The sequence below is a fragment of the Chrysochloris asiatica genome, unplaced genomic scaffold (assembly GCF_000296735.1).
Source record: "Chrysochloris asiatica unplaced genomic scaffold, ChrAsi1.0 scaffold00105, whole genome shotgun sequence".
NCBI lineage: Eukaryota > Metazoa > Chordata > Mammalia > Afrosoricida > Chrysochloridae > Chrysochloris > Chrysochloris asiatica.
Genome location: NW_006408623.1, coordinates 966,797 through 974,159, shown reverse-complemented (window position 1 = coordinate 974,159; position 7,363 = coordinate 966,797).

The window sequence follows — 7,363 nt, the reverse complement described above, 5'->3', positions numbered from 1 at the left end:
AACCCACAAGAGGCTCCTCGGAAACCTTATACAGGGCCTCTCTGAGTGGAAACAGATTCAAAGGCACCTCACAACAGCAGCACCATGTAAATCTGGAACTGAGAGAAGAGAACCATAACTGAGGACCTGGGTCCTTGTAGGAAAGCCTGAACTTGGATGTTTGCAATGGGGCGGGCCACTGAGGGTCAGCTGTAAGGTCAAGTTCCAGGGGGCATCCAGAGCCCCAGGGAGAAAGACTCTTCACTATCCTCTCACCGGTCCAGGAGGGAAAGAGGAAAAGCAACAGCCACAACCACAAGCCCTCTATTTCCTAGTTATAGATGCAGTAGTCCAGGGTTACCTGGAATCAGAGACACCTTGGCCAAGCTGAGTGATCTTGGTCAGTTGCTTCCGCTCTCCAAGCTCCTATACAAATCAGCAAGAATGGAACCCACTCTTTATTGTGCTTGTCATGAAAGTTCAACATGAGAAGGTAGGGGACAGGGCCAACACAGAAGAAACCCGCCCTAGAAGCTGGGTATCACTGGTACGACTGGTGGGGTCTACGAACCTTCTCAGTGTCCCAATTTGCATCGGTGCTGATGGCATTTTCCATGTCATCTGACATGGTCCAGAGAGACAGAGGACTGAGGAGCACCACCCAGCTAGAAGATGCTTCAAGACATCAAGATAGAGGCACCTTGGTCATAAATAAGTTGAGGTAGATTTCCTACTGGGTGAGATAGCCAAACCCAAAAGAGGCAGAAAGTTGCTTATAACAGAGGTCCCTGAAAGCAGAGGCACTTAACTGATGATATATGTATGGAGCAGGTAACTTGTGCTTTTAATGTACATGTGTCATCACTGGACCACCCAACACCACCCTTCTCTTTGGGAGCAGTTCCCTCCTCCAACGTGTGCCATCTGGGCCCTATCTAGGAGATCTGCCTGCCCTTAGGCCAAGTGGGGGCATAAACCAAGCCACCGGACTCTCTTAGGCCTTTAAATCTGAGGTGGAGAGATGCAAGTAAGGACATTTGGGGATTTGCAACTCTTAGCAAAGTTATTGAGTGGTCCCCATCACCTGTGACATGGATGACCTGACTTCTCCGCTTCTTGGGAACTTGCCTAGATGATATTTTCTAGCCTCTCTTGCTGTGAGATCTAGCCAGAGTTGTGTGGAAGAAAGGCGTCTGTGCCATTTCCCGACATGCTTTACTACAAACCTCCCATACATGGCCCTCAATCTATTTTATCATCCCCTAACTGGACATATTGTCAGGAGGGAACAGTTGCCAGAGAAGGATGTCATGCTGGGTAAGATGGAGGGTCAGAGAAAGAGAGGAAGACCCCCAGTGAGATGGATCGGCCAGGTGGCATCATTGATGGCGTCAAGTGTAGCAACAGTAGTGAGGTTGGCCCAGGATCGGACATTGTTTCGTTCTGCTGTGCATGGGGTCGCTATGAGTTGGCACCTGACAACAACAACAACAAGAAAAACAACAACAACTGGGAAAGGACCCCAAAGACCTAGAGATGGAAAGAGCCTGGGTCCTTGAATCACTGAGTGGAGCAAAGAATCCCACCACCACCCAAACCATGGACCGGAAGTAGATCGTGACAAAGCAAACTGTGGGAAGTGGCAGAAATGCTGAGTCACTGCTGCAACCGAGATTCTTTGATGATTAATAATGGATGTGGCCACTTCTGAACCTCCAACTTTCCCAGAAACCCCCATTCAAGGGTTTCTGTCAAAGGTCAGAGTCTGTTGATTGTACTCAACGAACTCTGGTGATGTATCATTGGCAGTGACCGCTGAGATCATTTCCTAAACCTGAGGTTTCGAGAGAGCACATCACACAGAGGCAAACACCAGATCTGAGCTTGGAACGTGGAGCCTCTGACAATTCATTCATCCCCTTTTCCGTTGTCCTGGGCTCTGTCTTGCTTGGAAAATAAATGTGGATTTCTGTGGTGGCGATGAAATGTCCTGAGTCACCTCTGGGCTGTGACTTCACACACAGGATCCCCAACCTCTGTATGAGGCTTGATAGCTGCATCGATGGCAGGGTCCAGGTTCTGGGCCATAAATCACAGCTGGGATTGGAAAGCAGAGCTGTTCTCTGGCAGTAAATCCAGCGCTAGCTCACAGTGGCCCACCTCTTTCTCTTTCATGACTCTACCTCATAGATCAGACAGTGTTTAAGAGACAGAGGTGGAGAGACCATTCCTTACCGCATTTATTTCTCTTCAACATTTCTTTTTTAAAAAGAAAACTTTCTATTATGAAACAATTTTAGATTTACACAAGAGTTGCAAAGACAGTACAGAGAGGTCCCATAAACCTGTCACCCAGGCCTCCTAATATTAACACTTTACAGCATAGGACATTTATCAAAACTAAGACATTAATATCCGTACTACTGTGAGGAGCTAAATGAGACTGTGGTCCGATTTCACCAATTTTCCCATTAATGTCCTTTTTCCATTCCAGGGTCCAATCCACAATACCATGGTGTCTTAGTCATCGTGTCTCCTCAATATGCTCTGGTCTATGATGGTTTCTCAATCTCTCGTTTTCTTGAAACCATGATCGTTTTGAAGATATTGGTTCTGTGTTATATAGAATGTCCTTTTGGGGTAGTCTGATGTTTTCTCATGATTATAGTGTCTGTCAGTTTGTTGCATGGGGGTGGCTAGTGTGTTGCTGTGATTCCGGAAGCCACACCACTGGTATTTTGAATACTGACAGGGTTACCCACGATGGACAGGTTTCATCTGAGCTTCCAGACTAAGACAGACTTGGAAGGAGAAGCAGACAACTTCTGAATGTTGAACCCCCAAAAACGTGATGAATAGCAGTGAAACATGGTCAGAAAGCAGCCGCATAGCAGCAATGGTGAGGGTGGCACAGAACCGGGTGGCATTTCGTTCTGTGTGTACATAGCATCACTGTGGGTTGGCACTGACTAGACGGCACTAAACAACAATGGACTTTGGAGGAAAATCCTCTAAAGATCAAGTGCCCTTTGTGTATCCAACAAGCAGGGCATGATAGCAACATGACTGATTTCTTGTGAAATGAACATTCTCACCTGGTGGAGATGGACCTGCCAGGATTCATCACCCCACAGACATTAATTAGTGCCTCTTTCCATTCCCGGCTTGTCAGACCGAGTCCCTGGGTCCAGTCCGCACTCAAGGGGAAGGGGATTATCATTGGAGTTGTTTGAAGTGGGCTCTGTGATCTCCACGGCCTGAAGAGCCCCTGCTCAGACCCTTCTCAGACCTCTTGGGTGAAGCGCTCATTCCAGGGCTCTGCCCCTGGCCCCGCTGTGGAGCACATAGCTGCTCAAGGCTTCCTTGTCTCTCAGAGGGCAGGACAGGAAGGGGACAGCACCGCCTGAGAGTCAGGTGGGGAGCAGGTGGGGACACTGAGGGGAAGATTGGGGATAACTCTTGAGCCTTCCCTCTCAGCTTCAGTCCTGGGTGGGCCTCCAGCTTGCCCCTCTGGGTAGCTCAGGGTGTGGGTGTGGGCAGATCACAGTCATTCAGAGTTAGAGATGTTGACCCTCAGTCACCTCAGTGCTAGGACTGAAGAAACCAGCTGGAAGCAAAGAGGCATGGCTCCTCACCAGTGCACCGCCAACAGCCAGGTCCTCCAAGGCCGAGTTTGGTGGAAAGCTGGGTTGGAGAGATGAGCTTTGGCTCATGGACAACTCAATATCTTGGGATCCAGATATTCCAGGGTGCCAGTGAGACAGGGGACGAGGGACAGAAAAGACCCACCTAGCACAGGTAGACAGAGACCTAGGCCTGCTTTGACAACTGTGGTTCTCAACTTCAGTTACCTATTGTTAAGTGCTGTTGAGTCAGTTCCGATTCAAAACAACACTGTATAGGGTTTCCATGAAGTAGTCGGTGAATTTGAACCATGGACTTTGCAGTTCAAATTAACTTGTGGTCCAGTGATTATCCTACAGCACCACCCACTCCCCCAAACCAAAACTCTTGCCATCAAGTCGATTCCAAATCATAGCAACCCTATATAGGGTTTCCACAACTGCAAATCTTTGCCAGACAGCTTCATCTTTCTCCTATAGAGTAGCTGGTGGGTTTGAGCACCAACGTTATGGTTAGTAGTCCAACACCTACCATAGAGTGTCAACCGCCACCCATTCCCTCTCCATCCCCCCCAATCCCCCACTCCCACCCCACAAGTATCATCATTGAATTCATCTGACTGGGCCTGGTAACCTCTCCTGGTCTACAGCATCAGCGTCTCCCAGGAAAAATGTTCAAGCTTTCCCTAGAAAAGCCAAGTCACAGGCTCCATCTCAGACTTGGAAGCAGAGTCTACATTTAAGGTGATTCCCCAGTGAGCCCGAGAAGCTTTGTAAGGAGGTAGGAAAGTGCAGAAGAAATATGGGGCCAGGCTTCCCCTTTGGAGACATGATAACCATAACTGTGCCCAGCACAGACTTTGACCCAATGAATTAGTAGCCTCACCTCCTCAGGAAGCAAGTGGGGGGCCGATCACAGAAGACTGACATTCCTTCCCCTCTAGGCACTGCCTACCCACCCGCCCTGCCTCCTAGATGCCAGGTGTGTGGTTTTGGGGGAGTCATTTCTCATGCCTCCGAGCCTCCGTTTCCCCCTCTGTAGAAAGCAGGCTGTGATGATGATTTCATGGGTAGGTAATTGATGAGAAATGCACATCAAATGCTTAGCACAGGGTTGTGCGCTGGGGACACACAGCCAGTGTTTGCTTGGACCTTCTAAGTCAGGAGACCACCTCCCCAGCCAAAAGTGTATCAGTCCCTCCTGAACATACCTACTTCACTCAGACTCCATCAACTTGTCTATTTCTGTTACTCTTGGCAAAGTGCCCCATGAACGACACAGAGGAACAAACACCACGTGGGAATCTGGCATGCACCAGTCCTTTGCACTCCTAAGAACTCTGTGAGGTGTGTATTGCCACCCCAGTTTCTGGATGAGAAGGCTGCAGATCAGAAAGGGTAAGTCACCTTCTCCAGGTCACACAGGGATTCAATCCTTCTGTTAAATAAACTGCAACTGGTTTACGTACTAGATCCTTCTGACTGGACTTGTGCTCTGTTTGCTGTCCTTACTGTTTCACCATCTCCCCTTGCCTCATTCTTCACTTTCCTCAAATAAAACTGAATTCATCTTCACTAAAAATGTGAAAAATAATGGAGTAGGGCGATACAATTGTGTCAAGAACTATAAATCAATGTAACTGCCAGAAAAGAACTTTTGCTGAGTAAATGCCTTGAGGTGCTGGCTTACCTGCCTGCCATTTACAGTGAAGCCTATGGTTAAAAACAAAATTTTGCATCCTTTGGGGCAACATCAAAGATGAGAAGGGTTGAAGGCTTCAGGACCCCTTGTCCAACTTCCCTCAACTCTGCTCTCACCACCCCAAAAAACTGGTCCTTCCCCAGAAGGAAAGTAGAAATGAAGGCAGGGGTTTCTAGAAGAAGGAAATAGACAAATTCATTATAGTTGGAGAAGTCAATACTCTTCTACTGGTAATGGACAGAATCAGTAAGCAGACAATCAGTAAGGGTATAGTCAAACTGAGCACTATCAGTCAACTGGATTGAATGGACACCTATAGAATATTTTATCCAATGACAGCAGAATACACATCATTCTCAAACTCACACGGAACATTCACCAAGGTAGACCACATCTTGGGTCATAAAAGACACCTTAACAAATTAGAAATCATACAACATATGCTTTCAGCTACAATGGGCTTAAAGTAGAAGCCAATGATAAAAAGGAGTCCTGGTGTGGCACTGTAGGGTAAGCACTAGTCTGCTAACTGCAAGATCGGTGGTTCAAACCCACCAGTCACTCCTTGGAAACCCTACAGGGTTGCTGTGAGTTGGAACCAACTCGATGGCACTTAACAACAACAATGCTGGAAAGAGAGCTAGAAAGTCCCCAAACATCTAGAGCTTAACACAACACAATTCTAAATGAAAATGCAACCTATCAAAACTTGTGGATTTCAGATGAAGCAGTGCTTAGAGGGAAAATGAAGAGCATTGTATGCATTAGAAAAGAAGAATGATCTGAAATCAGTCATCTAAGATTTCACCTTAGGGAACTCAAGGAAGGGCAAATAAAATCCAAAATAAATAATAGAAAAGAAATAATAAGATTTAGAACATAAATCAACGAAATTGAAAACAGACTAATAATGGATAAACTCAATGAAAGCAATAGCTCGTTCTTGGAAAATATAATGAAAATGGATAAACAAGTAGCAAGGCTAACCAAGAAGAAAAAGAGAGAATACACAAATCACTAATATCAGAAATGAAAGCAGGGCCACCATAATTGATCTCATAGACTTCATGAGGACAATAAAGAAAAAATATGAATAAGTCTAGTCACAGATCTGATGACTTAGATGAAATGGACCAGTTCCTTGAAAGGTACAATCTTCCAAAACTCGCACCAAGGAAAAATTAATCACATGAAAAGCCTATATCTATTAAGGAAGTTGAGGGAACAATAAATAATCTTCTAAAACAAAGTATGCATCTAGCAAATTTCGAAGTTGTCAAAACCAAAATGGAACGTATCAAGATGGGTATCTTAGGCATTATCGAGCTCCAATTGGACTGAGATTGGCCATTTTGAATCTGGCAGTCACATGGTTTACTATACTGGGAACGACAAATTTAAGAGGGATGATGTCGCATTCATTGTCAAAAAGAACATTTCAAGATTTGTCTTGAAGTGCAATGCTGTCTGTGTTACACCTATAAGGAAGCCCAGTTAATACCACTATTATTCAAATTTATGCACCAACCACTAAAACCAGTGATGAAATTGAAGAATTATACCAACTTCTTCAATCTGAAATTGATCAAACATGCCATCAAGATGTATTGATAATATCTGGTGTTTAGAATGTGACGGTTAGAAACAAAGAGAAAGGATCAGTATTGGAAAATATGGCCTTTGTGATAGAAATGATGCTGGAGGTTGCACAGTAGAATTTTGCAACATCAGGCAGTGTTTCATTCTGTTGTGCACAGATGGGGTCACTATGAGTCAGTACTGGCTCGATGGCACCTAACAACAACAATGGCTTTTTCATTACACATCCCTTTTTTAAATAACATAAAATGCAACTATACACGTGGACTTGACTAGATGAAATACACTGGAATCAAATTGACTTTATCTGTGGGAAGAGACAGTGGAAAAGCTCAATATCATCAGCCAAAACGAGGCCAGGGACAGACTGTGGAACACACCAACAATTGCTCATAGCAAGTTCAGGCTGAAGCTGAAGAAACTTAAAAACAAATCCAAGAGAGTCAAAATATGACCTTGA